We start from the raw sequence: 19,940 nt of genomic DNA, 5'->3' as shown, positions 1-19,940 counted from the left end.
AGTGCCGTTTTCCGTCCTACACAGAGTAAGCTTGAATGGAAAAGATACTGGAACAAATAGAATTGCCCATGATCAATAACTACGTGTATAGAAAAATTCGCAAATGCAACGTGCACATAAGGCCTGTCTGCCGCACACAGTGACTTATTACCATGGCACACATTTTCATGAAAAGAGCTCAGGAGCATTAGCAAAATAGAAAGCAGGCTAGCGCTTTTTTCTTTCACTCGTGTTTTTCTCGGCAGCTACTAAACAGAATTAAAATGATAACAACGAACTGGATTTGGCAATCGCGAGTTTTACGGAGACGAACTCCTTCCAAGGAAACAACTTACATTCTGCAAATGCTTTGATGCTCTGAAGATTTCTTGTTCAGAAAATGTTTGTTTGCTTGTTTATTTGTTTATTGTATTGCGCTTCATATTACATTGGCAAAAATACACAAAAGGACATCCTAAAGTAAGCCAGTCACGAGATCTCCTGTAGAAAAGTACATTAGCTTCCTAAATTGATTTCTACAGCAAAGTGAAAATTCGGGAAATCAAAATTACTCGGGTTCACATATTATAAACAGTTTTTGCTGAAATTCTAATAAAAAAGAGCAACGTAACGTAACTATGATAAAACCGCTAAAACCTATTTATTCGGAGCAAATAAAGAAATGCAAATAAAAAAAAATGTTCAACATAGAACATTACAACGTAATAATAATAGCAAAAAAATAGAAACATAATATATGCATATCTATATGTATACCATTACGCACATATATAGGAGCGAAGTAACGAACAAAACATTTACACACCAGTAGCTATTAGAGTTAAAAAATGAATAACTTTTCAAACAACTGAGAATTTATAATAAACCGCAAGATCATTTCATGAAGAAGACAACGGATACCGTAAAGAAATGGCAGAAAAGTAGTGTGTCGATTTTCCATGATTAGTGTATATTGTTGATAGAAGCAAATTGTTTTGTTCTTTAAATCTTGTAATATTAGAATCACATAACCGTTCAGCAAAAAACCTATTCTGGGTGACATCATATATCCAAGTCAGATAAAAGAGGTACCTAATTTATGGTCCAGTAAGAGGAACAGCGGTGGAATGCCTAGGTGTTAGGAATGTGGGACGGAAGCTCCTCAGGGACAGAATGTGATAAGCCGCACAGCTTAACTTTGAAAATGGTTATATTTATTTTTATTTATTTATTTGAGGCAGTCTTTCAAACCCAGTTGGTATTGGATGACAGGGAAAAAGGCAGATACTCTCTGCTTGACGAGGGCCCTGTCACCCATACACAGGACGACAAGCACAAGTGATAGGTTAAATTGTTATACAAGTGATAATGAAAACATGCAACACAATTGTACAAGTTTTCTCACATTTATACATTTGTGGCATTTTAAGACGACGGAAAATGCGGCATTGAAAGCGACAGCATATAAGTTTTGAAGGACTTTTTAAAGCTCCGGGGCGATCTAAATTTCTGCATTGTGTCTAGAAAAAATGGCTGGGTGTTCAAAAAGTTGTGGATTAAGTACCTCAGTGTTTGGGTACCATAACTTTTCTTTACAGCAGGCAGTTTAAACAAGCTATCACTCATGTTGTACCGTGTATTACTGGGCAAGCGCAAGCTGGATATGCTAGATGGATCTAGTAAAGTTCGATTTCTTTCTGATACGTATAGCAAGTTTCAGCTGGTATAACTGGTTAACTTTAAGCACGCTGTGTCTTAAAAACACCGGGCCCGTGTGTTACAGCCGCTCAAAGTGATCAATGCAGCGCATGGCTCGCTTCTGGAGAACAGTCACTCCATCAATGTTAGTTTTAGTGGTAGAACCCCAGATCAGTAAGCAGTAGTTAAGGTGAGACTGGATAACGGAATAGTGCAACTGACGCTTTACCCAGACCGGTATTAATTGCCTGATTTTGCGCAGCGCGCCTACAGATCTAGATACGTTCGCATATATCCTGTTTATACGAGGCATCCAGCTCAAATGCTCCTCGAAGTGAACGCCTAAGAACTTAAATGTGCTTACCCTGTCTATTACAGAGTAATTAAACTTAGTATTATTTAAACCGTCATAAGATTTCTTTCTAAGTTTAAACATGACGTATTCGATTTATCAACATTTAGCTGTAGTTGGTTTGCACTCAGCCATAACAATGATTCGCTCAACCATCTGTTAGCCTGTCATGCGAGAGCAGTTAGTTTATTGCCAGAGAAAAACAGACTGGTACCATCAGCATAAATAATCATATAAGGGGGGAACAGAATATGTACATTTTCGTGCTGGACCCTTCGAGATAAATAAGTGCAGATTAACTGGAGCGCCCCGCCTCGAATGCCATAAAACGGGAGTCTTTGGAAAAAATATGATGCTTAATTGAATCAAAAACCCTTTTGAAATTTAAAAGCAATCCGATACAGGAAAAACGTTTATGCTCAAAATTACCCAGCAGTTTCTCCTTAGCTATTAGTAATGCCTTTTCAGAGGATGTTTTTGAACCAAAACCATGTTTCTCTTCAGCGAATACTTTCGTTTCTTCAAGATATTTGAGTAAATGCGTTTTCAGGAGATGCTCTAAACACAGGCAAGACTTAGATGGTACGGTAGTTGTTTATGTCATCACACCGGCCTCCTTTATGTATAACCACTACCTTTGCTATCTTTATGCCATCAGGGAAATGCCCAGTAAATAAAGCTTGATTACAAATATGCTGCAAGAGAGCACATAATATATCGGCGACCGCTATAATGGGCTAGGCTTTTAGGCCCTCAATCATAGCTGCTGTGCTTTTTTTTTAAGAACGTGAGAAAGTAAAAATATTAAACATGCGAACAAGGGTCAAGAAAGATCGAATTTTGGCTTTTGGCACTCCTTGTCCAGCACCACAGAATTGTGATGGTGCCCCGGCATTTAAGAAATTTGGATTGGTTTGGTTTGTGAGGTTTAACGTCCCAAAGCAACTCAGGCTATGAGAGACGCCATAGTGGAGGACTCCAGAAGTTTCGACCACCTCGTGTTCTTTAACGTGCACTGACATCGCACAGCACACAGGCGCCTTGCTTCTCGCTGCCATTGAAAAGCGGCCGCCAAGGCCGGGATTCGATCACGCGTCCTTGGGAACAGTATTCGAGCGCCGTAACCACTGCGCCACCCCGGCGGGGCGCATTTAGGAATGGTCATTGAATTTTTCTGCTAGAGAAGCATTGCAATACTCAGTGCCATTAAATGTTAGTGTGCTAGGTATCGCATTGCTAAGGTTACCAATAAGGATCTTAACTTCGTTCCAGACTTTCGGAGGATTATTAGAAATCGAAATGAATTTTCGTTTAAAAACTCAGGCTTGGCTTCCTAAGATCAGAGTTGAACTTATTACGAACTTTCTTGTACTCCAGTAATTGGCCAACATCTCTTGAGCGGATAAATGTATAATTTGTCTCTATCCTTCGTCCTTACGTATAAGTCATGATTAACCCATGGCTTTCTGGAGTTTTTGTTTTTTTTAGCGGGGTCAATGGCAAGGTTTTGTCGTAGCATGCTTCAACGGTGATGTTGTAAGACGAGCTAGGATTTGTCTCGTTATGGGCATGGTTCCATTGCACTGCTTCTAACAAGGCTCCGAAAATCGCTATAGTGTTAGAATTAATTTTTCTATAGAAGACGGGAAGAAGATGGCTGCGTTTGTTTAGCTTTTGTACGCGTGGGAAAAAGCAAAAAAAGCCAAACTCAAGTCAGAAAACTCAAGTCAAGCGTCAGAATAACTGCTACGGCAATATTTTGAGGATGGCTGGTTACACATAAGTCGATCAGCGATTCACTTCACTGCGCTATTCGCGTTGGTAAATGGATGATGATGGCACAGTGGAAAGATTCAATAACATCAAGGAACTGTAGTTTTTAAGAACTTGGTACTGCCGCATTGATACTGCCGCTTTGATATCAAAGTCACCAATGAGGACAATAGGCATACATAACACAGATGTATATTCCAAGTGACTGCTGATGATTTTTTTGAAGTCAGTAAGGGTGCCCGAAAGCGGGCGATAAACTGTTGAAATTACAGATCCACAATATTTAATGGTAAGCGACTGATGATGGACGGTTATTTGGGACAATTCAGGTATAACATCATAATGGAGATTCTTTTTTACATAGAGTGAAATTCCGCCCCCTCTACGGTTCGATCGGTAAGCAATTCCGAGTGATATTGGTTAATATCAATAAAATGTTGATCGCTTGAGAACCATGTCTCCGTAAATGATAGCAGATCAAACTTGTGATTCAGTGAATCTAAAGCTGTCTCTATGTCATATTGTTTTTTTCTTTTTCAACCTTTAATATTCACATGAAACATAGAAACTATGCTATTAAGGTCGAAGGTAGGACTGCGCAAGACAGAGTTAAATGACATGCTATCGGGATACGTACCCTAGCAAAGGGTCGCCAACAGTCTGTGAAAGGGAAATATCATCATCATCATCATCATCAGCCTGATTATACCCACTGCAGGGCGAAGGCCTCTCCCATATTTCTCCACTTAACCCGGTTCTGTGCTAGCTGCATCCACTTGACCCCTGCGAACTTCTTAATCTCATCCGCCCACCTAACTTTCTGCCGCCCCCTGCTACGCTTTCCTTCGCTTGGAATCCAGTTTGTTACCCTAAGCGACCATCGGTTATCCTCTCTTCGCACTACATGTCCTGCCCATGCCCATTTCTTCTTCTTAATTTCCACTAGAATGTCGGTAACTTGAACGGTAACTCGGTAGCTCAAAATGGTTTAAATGGCGCGCCAAAATGTGCCGCGCGCTCTGGTGTTTAAAAATGGCGGACTGAGTTCGGAGGCCGGTTTGTTTATCGTTTTCTTTGGAAGGGAAATAAACACCTGACATTTCACAAAAGCAGCAACAGTTATACTATCTTATCGAGGTCGCCATAGAACTTAATGCGGATGACCCGTGAACCTGCAGTCTTGCGCACGAACAACTTGCCGCCCTTTTGCCAGGCGTACTGTTAACCGTTTTCTTTTGCTCGTCCCTTTATTACCCACAGCAGTCTCTTATTTTCTGCTGTAAGTTCGTCCAGAAAGAAGTCTTCGGAGCGGCTATTCAGCAGGATACTCCTTTTTGACATCCAGTGGTCTCGGGTTACGCGTGCTACAAATCGAGCAAGCACTGCTGGTTTTTCGCCATTTTTTTCTGGTAGCCTATGTAGGCCTTCAACATCAGCGTCGGTCAGTTCATCAAAATCAGTTTCTTTAGCAAGATGATTAACTTTGTAGAATAAATCTTCACCCTCACTTGACGGCAAGCCATGAATTTATAGGTCCTGGTCCTGCTGTACTGTTCCAAGCTGTTCACTCGCTGCCGCAGCATCAGGGCTTTCTGGGGAGCATTGCCACTCTCAATTTTCTCGACTCTTTTCTGAAGGTCAAAAATCTTGCTTGACTGCCTTTTCATTTCTGCAAGCATGTCATCGTAGCAATCTGACCGATGCTTAACTGGCTGCTCAATATTATCAACTGTGTCATTCCTTTGTAGGAGTATCTGTACCTTGATTTTAATATCTGAGTTTTTTTTTTCTTTCTTTCTTTATTTTTAAAGTAGACATGGAACTACATCAGACACTAAAGGGTCCTTAGCCGGAGGCTAGTTTTGGATCGTAAAATAGATACAAACACGTCTACTCACGACTTAGGAAGAAAACAAAATACATATCTACCAGTGCGGAATGAAACAACTGCAATAGAAAAAACATTATACAAACTAAAACCCTAATAAATGACAAAAATAACAAAACAAGAAAAAAACTGTGATTTCATATTGAGACTACTGCGCCACAGGTTGAGTATGCAAATAGTTATTTTACTGAGAGACCTCTGTATAGAGGAAAACATTCTTCAGTGCTCTAAATGTATTCAGTGAGGATATGACTGAGCATGGGATAGCATTCCAAATTTTAACACCACAAAAACAGGTATTTCTATGGCCATATTGATTGTAAGATGTTAGAAGTAAGTACTTTTCATGTGCGGTTGAATGAGAACTGGACGGAGAGGAATTGAACAAAACTAAATGAAAGGTGATAGGGTTGCATTAACGCGGCTTAGAAAAATTGCTAAGTGATAGTATCTTCGATTAGTTAGTGGCATGATGTTAGTTTTTTTAAATAAAATAAAGTCCGCGATGGAATTCTAGGCACCACGAAGTTGATTATTCTAAGAGTCCTTTTTTGCAACCTTACCTGAGGATCAATATACGATGTATATGTAAGGCCCCAGGCCTCGATACAGTATGCCAGCACTGATTGAAAAAAAAAAACTGAAATATTCTACGATCTACGATCACGCGTCTCACTTCGACTAAAACTTTTTCATACCCCGAAATTTCATTCTGTTTCTGTTTTCGGGTATCCTTGGCACTTATAGCCGCTGAAATGACACACGTTCGACACTTCGAAATTTTTTTTCATCTTCATGCTTGCTTTTAAATGCAGATTTTGAAACTCCGGCACAGGAGCCAAAGTGGTATCCCTAGTTGCATTCTGAGCATGTAGCAAGCATGCTATTATCCGAAAGTGCTTCGTTACACACAAGGCAGCTTTCACTGAGAGACATTTTGGGATGAAGCCAGCGAACTAAGCTTTAAGAAGAAGCAACAGCAGGGATATTCACATTAGCTTAACTTCAAGAGGCGTCGCTCTTCCGGTAGGGGCATCTTACAGGACTAGCATATGGCTCCCAAAACTATTAGGTAAGCAAGTAGAGCCTGGTAATTATTTAACAGTACCGCACGAGCATCGACTGCCCGGGGCAGCGGCTCCGAGCCGAAGCAGAGCGGAAATTAGGAAAGGGAACGAGCAAGGGGGCGTAATCACGCTGCTTCAGCGAGTGTCGTCTGCTTGGCTGTTCTTTAGCGTAGGACGCAACCACTTGAATCAAGTGTCATGCCCATGTTCTGCGAGCGCTTGTTCTAGCATATGCATGCTTTTGGCTTCGATTGGTGCTAACTTGCAACGTCACAAATATTACTTCTCCCTGGTTCCATCTGCGGGTGCTGTCGCAAGGTTTCTTTTGGAAGTAATCAAGGTGGAGGTATTTAATGTTCTCGACAATAATTTGGTCAAGGTAACGTATGCAAAGAATTCTTGGGCATGTTAGGTTTCTTATTGCGAATGTGTATACTTTCAAGATGTTTTTCGCCCTATATGCACATGTGGCGGATGAAGATAAGCAGTGACAGCTTCTTGGGCCGATTGAGGCAGGGGTTGCTTCGTACTAATCAGAACAGCCTAGCAGGCGAGGCTCACTGCAGCAGCAGGGATTGCAGGAATTATCTTACCCTCGCTTGCCTTGTCATCTCCTGCGTCTTCCGGCGCAGCAGCGCCGGGCAGTCGACGCTCGTGCGGTACTCCTAAAGAATTGACAGGCGGTACACACACCTGTCTAGAAGTACTCGCTGCCACTCAGAGCTAAACAATATACGGCACGCATCACAAAAACAGAGCACATAACAAGGTGGCAACGACGGTGGTAGAAACGCAGTGCTAAAAAAAAAAAAAAAAGAAAATAGACGAGTTTATCGATCTGGGTAGGTCAAAAGAAAACATTTACAGATAAGGGGAACGCCCTGCCACCACCGCCGCTGCCGCCCGTAATAGAGATGCATGAATTATTTATTTGTCCGAGACGGTAGACGTAATCAGGTTGACATTACAGAGATTATTGCAGTGAGCAGATGATTTCTAGCTTAACAGAATTCTCCCTTTTAATTAATATCAGTGTACCAAAAACCACTTTGAACATAACAAAATTGTCATCGTCACGGATCTTTGAATCGTTCTCAAGACCAATACCAAGAAAGGCGAGCGAGATAGGATAGATATCTAGTCATAGATAAGGAGTGGATGTAAGTTGGCTATAGCGAAAAGGGAAGCACTGCAAGAATGAAGTTACTGCTAGTTATCTGTAAATGCGTTTCAGAGCACCCGTTATCAATGTTAGTTCATTCATCGCTATATCATTTTTTGTTTCTTTAACCCGCCAGGGTGGCGCAGTAGTTACGGCGCTCAACTACTGTTCCCAAGGACGCGGGATTGAATCCCGGCTTCGGCGGCAGCATTTCGATGGAGCCGAAAAGCAAGGTGCCCGTGTGCTGTGCGATGTCAGTGCACGTTAAAGAACCCCAGGTGGTCGAAATTTCCGGAGTCCTCCACTACGGCGTCTCTCATAGCTTGAGTTGCTTTAGGACGTTAAACCCCAAAAACCAAACAAGCCAATCACTTTTCTTTAGGTTAAAAGGGTCGTTGTCAGGGGCCTCTTATGTGCCTCCCTGCTGCTTTCAAGGCATGGAACAGGGCACAAGAATAGCAGACTTTCCCGCTGAAACCAACATGCCTAGTAGACAGGCATATTGGATTACCAACCTAGCTTTATACAATGTAACAAAAAGCGGCTAACACTGCCTACGTGTTGCGAAAGGCGAAAGAAATGCTCCCTACCAGAAATGTTGGAGCGAATTCAGTGTGACATACCCAAAAGGAGAGAGCTGTTTGATTGCGTTGACAATGAAGAGTGGAAGGGCTGCAATGAAAATTACAAGGACCTAGGGGGGCTTTCTCAATCAGCAATATCTTCTTATTACATAACTAGCTTAGAAGCTTTCTGTGAGGCGCAGTAAACTTAAGGCCGCTCAATTCGGTGTCATAGGTCATACGATAAAGAAGACTCAAAAGCTATTATAATGTGCACTTGAGGAATCCGTGCTCTGAACAACGAGAAAACGAAGTATTGGATGATAACCAAATGTGTATTTCATAAGAAATATGTCTGGTGAAAGGTCAAGTTCAATATTTGTGAATGAGGACCGATCACCTACAAGACGTATCTCTGACTCGTACCTGGTGCTTCTGGTTCCAATTTTGTGTATATATATACATGATAAAACTGACAGCTTATTAAGAAGATTCGAACGTTATAGACTGCATCGACCAGAAGACTATCATAGAAACGCCATCTTCAGACGTCGTACACAAGTCACAATTGATCTTGTGCCTATATTCAGTGTACTTTGCTAAGGTTCCCATTAGCTAGTCGACAAATAGCGATGAGTATCCTGAAAAATATAATAAAACATTCACAGAAACAAAGCATATCGCAATTGTATATATTAGCACTAAAGTCCCCGTTTACCCGCGTAACTAAAGTTCGCCTTTTATAAGCGCATTTTGTGGCCTTGTTCTCAGCAGAGAAAAAACAACGTTTCAAATAGAAAATAAAGATCAAGACTGAAAGCTGTCATACCAACCGCTGCATCAGCCAAATAACGAAACATGTATTTTTGGCTGGAAAACTCACTCCGGCAAGACATCAAAAGATAGACAGCTACATGAATAGCTTCAGTTCGCTCGCTCATTAGCCGGCGTTGTACACGAGGCAATTAAAATGCGGATTGCACATTTGATTCTTCTGGTATCATGTTTTTATTTTTTATCGAACGCCAAACTTCAAAGAAGCCGATATTGAAGTGTAACGCCACGGCTGGGCCAATGAATCCTGTCCTCTCTATATTCAAATGCCTTCGCTAATTACCAAGTTGTATTTTTCTACCTAAGCGCACACACAGCCCGTATAGCTAAAGAACCTCGTAATTTATTTCTCTTTGTGTCTAATTTCGAGCGAATGAGAACAAATTAATAGCCCCCTTTCTTGCTGCAAGAAATTTCACATTGTAAAAGCACTTTTCTAGCACTTTCTTCAACATATTCTCATTTTTGATAGTTAATAAATGCTGTGGAATGTTCAGCTTTTTGGTCTGCACACAAGATTAAAAGCACAGCTAAACAGACAACGATACACAGAAGAGGCACACACACATATAGACAAGGACGATGCTATATAAATTCAACATATTTATATAACTCAGTCAAATATATTTCGCTCGTTCTCTCTTCAAAGAATGAAGCTGAAAAGAGATCAAGTACGACTTCACAGGTATACAAGTTGATAAGGTCCGCTCAGTAATGGCTACAAGTGCAGTCATATTGTGCAATTAGTTCTGATAACCCTGTTAGTAAAACAGCAAAACTTCCATTATGGCTCTTTTTCTTTCTGGTAATGTTTTTGAAAAAAGCACTGATCATACATTAATAACACTGAATCGAAAGGTACTGAGACCCAACGGAAGGCGACTCGTAATTTTAAGCACCTGGGAGCATTAAGAATGCGCCTGCTGAAGTAACACGCAGTGCTCCCAGTATTGCTCAGGAAAACGAGCGTATTTCTGCTTCTCTGCGTACGCGCACACAAACGAGAAATGAATGTGCGCGCACCATCGGCGCGATGTTTTGCCTTCCGCTTAAATTCATATTCATTCTCCCTAAAATCATAACAGAACTAATTCTGGTCAAGATCAACCACAAAACGCTAAAAAATGTTATATCCCCATATGTTTACCATGGCCTCTCATTTACTGTTGACATCTCTAATTATAAGCACAGAGTGACACAACACATACCTACTTTCTAAACGCACAGTAATGACCCGGGTGAATCTTTGCACGCGTGGACAGAAACGGCTCCTGAATATATGGGCACACTACGTACACGTAGGCAGGGGTGGGCAATATGGCTTTTTAATCGGGTGATTACATGGCAACTTCATTCCTGGGCTGGCACGAGCGTGTGTTAGCACTGATCAATTTCCGTGGTTACGAATGTGTTTTAGTACCGCAATCTCAATGCCCTTGAGTTACATCTTAAGAACATTAGTCATGTGAGCTGTCACTTTCTGATCAATTTCTGTCCACTAGCTGAACGAAAGTTGTTTCTGAAATTACGCCGCGTTAGATGGAAAGAACAGCTCAATCATCCATCTTTTTACTTTTGGGTTTCCTATTGTCAAAACGTTCACTTCGCCGCTTCCTTACTTACATGGTACCAACTTTTTACTTCCTGTGCTGGGCGAAGCTTGTTATGTTACCGTTTTCAACCAGTATGTAGGCCGCAGTGCACAGCTGGCGTGCATCAGATGACGCCGCCAACGCATTCGCTGCAAGCAGTCCTCTCATCGCTTGTAGCACCGGCAACTTTGACAGTGAAGCACAGGTATGCGTTGACTAGCGCCGTTTGCTTCTAAGATGATTTAATTTGCGACAGGTTGGCCGCCACAGCATAAGATGCAGCTGCAGGCAGTTGGCCAGTGACAGTAATGAGTAGCGCGCCAGACCGCCCATTATCATGGGTTTGTGGACAGCAATATACCGAGAGTAGAAATGGCCTAATTTGCGTTGTGCATTTTTCTTTATATTGACTCATGAGGGAAGTTCAATATGGGTTCGAAGCTTTAGGGTTGCGGATGCAGGCGAATATTGGAGGTAATTACTGTCTACCTAACAGCCTTAAATAGGCTCACGCACTGTCGTTCCAGGAGCGAAAGAGTGAAACATTGACCATTATTATTTATTTATTTATAAATTTATTCATTTATGACCACTGATACGACCAAAAAAAAAAGAAAACGAGGAAGAAGCAAATGAAACCAAACGTGCCAATAAGCGACAATACTCTATTACAAACACCAGATAATAAAGCAGCAATTACAACAGCTGAGAACAAACAATTGTACCATGCCGTAAGGATTCAGAATGAACTTAAAAAAGAATCTCATATTATGTTACAATAGCAGCAATAAATATTTCAAAGCTATGAATAGTGACAACAGATTCATCAAGATGATTCAAGTCTACCACAGTGCGCGGAAAGAATTAATACTTGCACGCGTCATTCTTGCAACGAAACGGAAGCAAAGCAAAGTTAATCCTATTTCTAGTGGAGTAGCACCCGGAAAACGAAATATACTTGCAAGTCTTGTTATATGACCATTTATTAGTTTGAACAAGAAACTGAGACGAGGTATTTTTTCTCCTTTCTTCGATGGATACGAGGCCTACTTTCTGAACCAGGTTAGGAACAGACGTTACGCCATATTGATTCAAAATAAATCTTACTGCTTTGTTTTGTAGCCGTTCTAGTCTATAAGCATTGATCCCGGTAAAGGGATCCTAAATAATATTCGCATATTGAATAAGGTCGGAAATATGAGGTTTATATGTCAAGGTTTTGTGCTACAGGATGCGTGTCGAAGGGTACGTTTGCGAAAGTCTAGTTTACCCATTGCACTATTTCTAATAAAGGAGATTTGGCGATTCTAGTGGAGAGTATTTGAAAAATATGATCCAAGATACGTGTTCTCGATAACACGTACAGGCACTGTCCCACTGCCATATTACAGCAATTTTGGTCAGGCAGCCATACTATGCTAATGACCATATCGCTGTCTCCCTCAGTATGAAGTATGAAATAAAATAAAGCAAAATGTTGAGGCCAAAATATTCGTGGCTCATACGCAACGAACGCTAACGCATTAGGGGCAAAATCTGCATTATACATGACTTAACCTCAAAGCAGGGCTTAACACTATGCTTTGATTATGTTGGTTGCTCTTGTCAGAGCGAACAGTTTTCTGCCTGATTATCGATTCACTCTGCCTGCTAGCGATTGTATATCTAAATTGTTATAAAATATGATAGTTCAAAGATCAGTATGTGTGCGCATAAATTTGCTACTGCAGCATCATTAGAAGACTGACACCATAGTCCTGGCACTTTAATTAAATGGCGACCAATAGAGCACCAATATCATTTGAAAAATGCTATGTTCAGTTTATTAACAAAGCAATTGTTAGAGCAGAGACTGAGAGCACTGAATAATGAAGAAACTTGTCAAACAAGGTTTCACAGATTGTGCTGCAAAAGCAGCACTAACAAAACAAGTAAAGAACTGCGCAGGACAAAACTATCCAATTGCCAGACTTTACATCTGCACAATGAAGAAACTCTTTGTTCTCTGCTCAATCATAGTCTAAATTTGGGTTGACGCGCAAGATTCTCTCTTCCTGTAATAATCTGCAGCTTACTAAAGCGTGTGGTGCCATTGCATTTGGAACAAAATAAGAATTTTGGCCCGAAGGCCTCTAATAGTTTTAATTAGTTATACAAAGGGCTATTTTCACTATTTATGCATTTTCGTTTAGAAGACCAAAGGAAACATCACCCGAGTTGTGCTTTTTTTCCCCTATGTTATCGAAAAGGAAGATGTGTACTCAAGTTTTTACCGCGTCGCCATAGCTTAATAATTGCTCTTGTTCGTCTTTCCTGTTTATAATTTCTGCATAACTTAAAAGAACAAAAAGAAACAGAAGTTTCAGCATTTTAGAAAGTCAGCTTTTGATTCTACAACTACATGCTTAATCTTAATTTGGCTGGCACGTCACGACTGTCGCCTTACGTATCTTAAACTACGAAATGGAACATTTCTTCTATTTTTTTTTTTTTGAGCCGCGGACTCCGAGGTCCAGCTCTTCAAGTAAAGAGGCAAATGAAATATCTGGATGACACGCAAAATAAAATACAAAAATCAGGAACGCAGTATTCAAGAAGTGATAGCTACTATTGTCAAAACGCTACACCGGCGCGCGCTTTTACCTGCGAAACAAACCGGTGACATATAAAATCAGGTTTTCCTTTTATAGAGAATACAATATAAGTTTTCAATCAGCGTAATCTATTTGTTATTTGGTGTAGTAGTGTCTAGGTCCAAACCAACCTGAATTTGCTTCCCAGTGGTCCTTCAAGAACAGTTCAATCGCTTAATGCATTGATACATAATAGTGATAAGGCCATAGGCACATTCGAGGAGACTTGGATTTCACTGGAGTAAACTCTTTATTGTGCTGACCTGCGTCCGCTGAAGAGGTGAGCAATTGGGCGGCGGTTATAACAAGATTTCTCGCTACAATCTCAGTGACAAGTCTGCGTCCTGGCGGCTGTTGAAACACAGCGAAGAAAGATTTGATTGCTTCGCGGCAGTATGAACGTTACAAACATAAGAGGAAACGACGCTCTCATAGCCCTAACCGTTAAGGCTTATTTTCAACGCCTAGATAAAGAGGAAAGATTACGAACGTGTACTTAAGGTTTTCGTGAACAAAAATAATCATTGTTGAGTAATTCGCATCACATGTTTACAGTGCGAGGATATGATACCTTTTTCCTGAATTAATTCACACAAGAAAAATTTAAATTGTTTTGTTTTTCAAAGATTTGAGAGATATCAGGTCGACGCGATGTGACGATGACGTAGTGGTCAAATGCAGTTGCAAGAGAAAAAGGTTTGTTTACCCTGACAGTTTCCTACACTCAAAATACCAGCATGAAATATTAGCTCAACGTGGATAAGTGCGCGAGAGCAAGTAATTTGATGGATCTTGACAGTGATAACGGTAACGTATTACAAGTAACTACGTTAACGGTAACGCGTTACTTTTTTCGAGCACTTAGTGGCGTACTTGCTACCATTTCAGAACAGTACCGTATAATGTACAGTCGTGTGCAGAAGTGGTATACAACACTCAGCCAGTGACACAGCTCGAGAAAACTGCATCGAAATGCTATCTAGTGACAGCGTAAGAGACAGCGACAGTGACACATGCATGTCGATCAAATGGGGCACTGCCATTATTGTCTCGATTTTAGATAGCTGTTGCCAGATAAAGTTGGCATCCAGTTTTCTCGAGCTCCGCCACCTCTTCAGCGGTGTATACCACTTTTGCTCACGACTGTACTTGCGTAATATTGTCGGTAACGGGAGGTGTCACGTTACTACATAGTTGCCTTTTATTCCCATTGTCACCCTCCACCCCATATTCAAAATAAAACCTCAAAGCACATAACTTGATGTTGCAAATAAATGTACAGGTACTCTAGATGAACCTTCTTGCTGCTCGCATGCATGGTAAGAAACACCTGCACTTGGCGATGCATCCAACCAAAATATAAAGACAGAATATCCATAAAGCATGAAGCACGCACACTGACACGCGTTCATACACTTATCTGTTGCTTAAATTCAACAGCAAGTTATTACAATGGTGTCACTGCAATAATATAGCGCTGTTTATCCGCTTTATATTTAGAAAATATTTTTCTTTCTATCAGAAACTGCGGTTAGATTACCGGTTATTGAATTTCTGAGTAAGCCAGGCTTACCTTTAACACCTTCACATAACCAATGGCATTTCTTTGAGGTAAATATACAGGTTCAAGTGAATGAAAAATGTTTAATTGCGCAAGTATATTTTTGCGGAACTAAGCAATTTTTGAATTTCATCACTGCTACACAGTTTTGGCGTCTGTTTTGCTAGTAGAAGCACACAAAGCATTTTGGAGCATCCCATTATCAGAATTACTGTAAATTCGCAGAGAGTTCAGCCATGCTTTCTTCGTCAAGTTAGAATTGATGATGACGTGTCATTTCATGTTTTATGACGCATTCAGAAAATCGCTTCACCATTTGCCACGAAGTTAAAAGCCATGACGTGCAAGTTTAGGCACGTTTAGTCCACTATAAAGTTGCTATGCTTGTGCCCATTGGTAAAAGCTATTCTCGTTAAATCAGGATTTTGGGTAAAATTGGTTGTTTGGTCTAAATAATTCCTGCGAATTATGGGCTTTATAAAATTGTTATCGCGCGCTCTTGCAACGAAGACGCACTGAATAAAATTTATGGCCATGGATTCACAGCAAAGTAACATGCGGTACAATTTTTAGGTAACGATCACACGTTTTCCGTAGCTGACGTAAGGTGGTAAAGCATTTCTTTATTTGGCTCAACGAGTTAGTTAGTTACGTTTTGTTTTTCAGTAACGCCTCCAACAGTACTTGGCACGTATGCTTGCCATCCCTTATCGCAACCTAGTGGAGACCACCACTTTTCATTGTAATTCTGTCTCAAAGGTAACACAACTAGTCAAGAACAATACGCAAGAAATGGATTGGCCAACTGAGACATATACAAATAAAAATTTCGTGACCTGTTCTGAAAACTCCCTTAGCAGGAACCTTTCTAACTACCTGCAGACCTCGATACAATTCTATGTCTTGCATATTGAAGACGCGTTGGCCCTCTTTTCCGCAAGATTTACAGAATCAGCAAAGAATATGTCTGAATCTTACAGAGCGGGGCAGGTGTTTCATACAGTCGTGGGCGACGTCTTCATCCTGCCGATTTACAGAAATTTCTCAAACAGTTCGCGGTATCATCAGCACATTTCTCAAAAACTGGTGTATTAGACCGCAGCCTATCCCTTTCCGAAACCATCGATGTCATCGTGCAGCGACATCGTCATGTCAAGATGCGATGCGCTGAGAAAATTAAACCCCCGAGTTGAAATGTGACCCGCATTGTCGATTGGAACTGGAGAACATGTCTCCCGCCTCCCTGCAGGCAAGTGATGCTGGTAATCAGGCTCACGACATTTCTCTGAGGCAAGTAGTGATTCACCACTTACTTGCTAGAATGCGCCACCAGTCTGCCGGCCCCGAGCGTCGATCGCAAGCAGCCGACGATTCTGCTATCAACCATGGGCGACCTCAACACATCGCTCCTCGACGACGTAACCCTTTCGACTTAAGTATACCCGATGACAGGACCATTTGTTTCCGCTGTTTATGCGTTGACTACATTGACCACCTCTGCGGCAATCTCGGGTTTCGTCCTTACACATCAAGTTTTCTGGCTCTCGTAGCACTGACGAACGTATCTTGTACGTCATACGGAATGTCAAAACAGCACCTTTATGAGCTAGATTCACCACTTCTTACTTGTACTCTCCATCACCGCCCCTCTTCCTCTCTATACATAAAACATCCCATAAAGCACTTCTTTGCCCCTCCCCCCTCCCCCCTACGCCGTCCTATTCTTCTGCCCTCGTTCTATAGAAATGCTCTATCACTGAAATCTAGGCGCTCTATCATCTGGAAGGGGTACTCGAAGAACCGACTGGAGAAAAACTTTTCCTTTGCCAATAACACACGGGCAATTTGTTCTGAATTAATACCGGTCATGCATATTTAGAGGTATCTATACACCACCGCCAACAACAACGAAAATGTTCCAAGCATTAAGCAGAAAGTGGGTGTAGACGACGACGAAGACCGCGTTACTATGCCATTCGTCGTACCTACTTTGCTCTCTTTTGAATGCATGTAAATGTATTTCTCACGAAATATTGCTCGCAATTTCAGTAGACACCTAAGCTCTCTTCTTTACAGATGACGTTCGCCGCTGCTTCTAGCCTGCTTCTAGCCTAACCGAAGACAGGCTCTTAACACCGTCGCGGCCTACTCCAAAGGGCTGAGATGAACTGACCTCAAAACTTAATTTGAGACTCCCCAGATGTTCAAACAGATCGCAAGTCTCTCATAAAACCACCAAGAGCATTTTACGTGTACAAATAATCGCAAAAGCTCTGTTAAGGCCACCTCGAGTGTCTCCTGAATATTTATTGAAGTTCAACTGCAAAAATTGTTCTATCACGTACATTATTTTAAACGGCTCAGGAAACCATGCTGGAAACTATGCATGCTTAAGCCTTCTTACTTGCTCATCATTGTCTGACGTAATTAGTAGCCTGAGCTTAGCGATTTGCGGCGGCAGAATAAAACTCACTTTATCACATTTTATTCAGGCGCAGATTACCTTCAACGCGGTAGGAGCAGTTACATCTTATATTAAAAACTACTTACGCACATTTTTATTGTTTACTATATATACTTATATATATAAGAGGCCTGCGAAATCGCTAAGAGCTTGGCTTTTATGATAAATTTTACAGCTCTCTCAATAAAGGAACCCAAGTTAACCACTCCGAATTGTCCCCTTCTTCGCTCATCAGGACAGAATTTCGCTTTGCTGCTGGTTGCGGGATAAGCGTCAACGTTGGTTGACAGCGGGCGTTTCCGGCAGAACGGCTGCAGCGCAGACGCTTATTTCCTAGCCAGCGGCTCAAAGCTCCGTTCTCGGCCTCGCAGAAAGCCTGAATCCGGCAGAACTTAACCCAGTGGTCGATGAGGCTACTTCAATAGTGACCAATTCTGGTTCGCAGATCACTACTGGAAAGCTCTGTGTCGTAAACTTCCTGGTCTTTCATCATCATCATCATCAGCCTGATTATACCCACTGCAGGGCGAAGGCCTCTCCCATATCTCTCCACTTAACCCGGTGGAGAGGCCACCTGGTCTTTCATTTTTGCCAAATAAAGGGGACTATACGCTAAGGCTCGTCTGGAAAACCTGAGTCAGACCGCTTTCACGGCGCTTGAAAGCATTTCTGTTAATAAAAGAGCGTTCAAACTGATTTTTAAAGTTTAGTTGTTCCAAATAATCACTGAAGTCGGTGAAACAGGCAAAAATATCAGTGGGTGCCTTGCATAACTTCTAAAAATGTTCGTTTGAACTAAATTAGGGAAAACGCTTAGACTCCCTTTATTTTTTTATTCCTTTATCTTAACTGGTTCCCCCCGCTGAAACAAAGCGACTAATTTAAATTAACGGTTCTGTTTTCTGGTTTAACGTCGCACAGATTACTCAGACAAAGGGGGTGGGCAAAAAAAAAGGCCTCTAATTAATTTCAACCACCTGGGGTTCCTTAACGCGCAGACAAGTGGGAGAGTAGGTCCGTCCATTACTGTTTACGCCTCATGAAACTTGGCTGTAGGTAATTTATAATAAAGATTTGACACATTAGCTTCCGAGTTATTATAGTGATAACGTAAAAATCATGGAATTCGAAAAACTTTGACAGACCTCATTAAGACATGTCAGTGTATACTAACATGATATACTTGCTAATACCTGAGTACTAACATGGCATATCTGCCAATAAATTAGTAAAATCGCGACTAACAATATGCGGTGGTGTTACGCGTAGATCATCCCTAATTCCATTGTGAGGTTAGAATACAATTAAAATTGCAAATCCTTTGAAACCGCTCATTTCGTTCCATATGCAGACGACTGGAACGTATGTGTGCCTTAGGGAATGAAACATAACTTGAACAGCAATTCAAAGAAACATTTAAAAAATTCTGGGAATGATTACAAAATACCATCAGCAAACATATGAGAATATTGCTAATACAAATTATATTTTGTTTTCTTCAAGGTATACCGAAATATAATCTGTCCTAATGACATTTTATTGATGCGTTATTGAACAAAGTTGTCTGTGGGTTATGTTTCAGCAATCGTTTACTTTAGATAGAGCGTATTGTTCACTCAAACAAGGAATCCAAAAAACTTTAACACTAGGTAATATTGAAAAATTCGCAAAGACTGCTCGCAATTTTGGTTTTTTCAACGGTATTTGGTTCTCGCACACGCTTTCTGTTCGGACTAACTTTGTATCCTTAAGGATGACCATTTATGTTCTAATTTTGCTTAACTTAAGAACCGCTCCTACAGCTTCTGTGCTTGCTTTCGGCGTCCCTCCACAAAAATGCGATGCAAATCCGCAGGAACATTTCTGATTTTCCCCATTGATAAAATTTATTAACACAGAGGAATTAAAAATGAGCATTCGACTATGCAGTTCTCGAATTGCAATGGTTGTTGCTTTCCTGAATGCTTGATTTTATAAGATAGTGCCCCTTTCCAATGCAAAAAACCTAGCATCCTCTGCTGCGTTTCATTTTAGCCCTTGTCTGCGGCGTCACATGTTCCACAACAACCCGATATTCTAAGAAAGCTCGCAGGTATAGTCAAGGTCAGCGGGCTGAATAGGCTTTGTTCCAAACCGCTACGGCGACCTGTAATTCCACTCCACACCGAAAAGTTTCCGTGCTCCAAGGTAGACCGAGTTTCAAAGTCGAAGTCTAACGACCTAGTTCCTCGTTTCGGCAACCCCTAAACTCAGATCAGCTCCTGTGCAAAGAATGGCCTTTCGGAGAGCAGGAAATTAGCATTGCCCTCGAACGAGCGCTCCGGACACATGGCCGAAAATAGCCTACGTTAAGCCCTCTGACTCACAGTCGGTG

At 41.2% G+C, this 19,940-nt stretch overlaps 1 pseudogene; it reads right to left on the bottom strand.

Annotated features, from left to right (window-relative positions):
- Window positions 1-4,921: 4,921 nt before the first annotated feature.
- The window catches only part of LOC146199267 (uncharacterized), a 197,920-nt pseudogene continuing 182,901 nt past the window's right edge, over window positions 4,922-19,940 (bottom strand).

Source organism: Amblyomma maculatum, chromosome 2, assembly GCF_055883805.1.
Source record: "Amblyomma maculatum isolate TAMU_Amacu chromosome 2, ASM5588380v1, whole genome shotgun sequence".
Classification (NCBI taxonomy): Eukaryota; Metazoa; Arthropoda; class Arachnida; order Ixodida; family Ixodidae; genus Amblyomma; species Amblyomma maculatum.
Note: the sequence above shows the minus strand (reverse complement) of the source record. Positions and strands in the feature narration are given on the sequence as shown.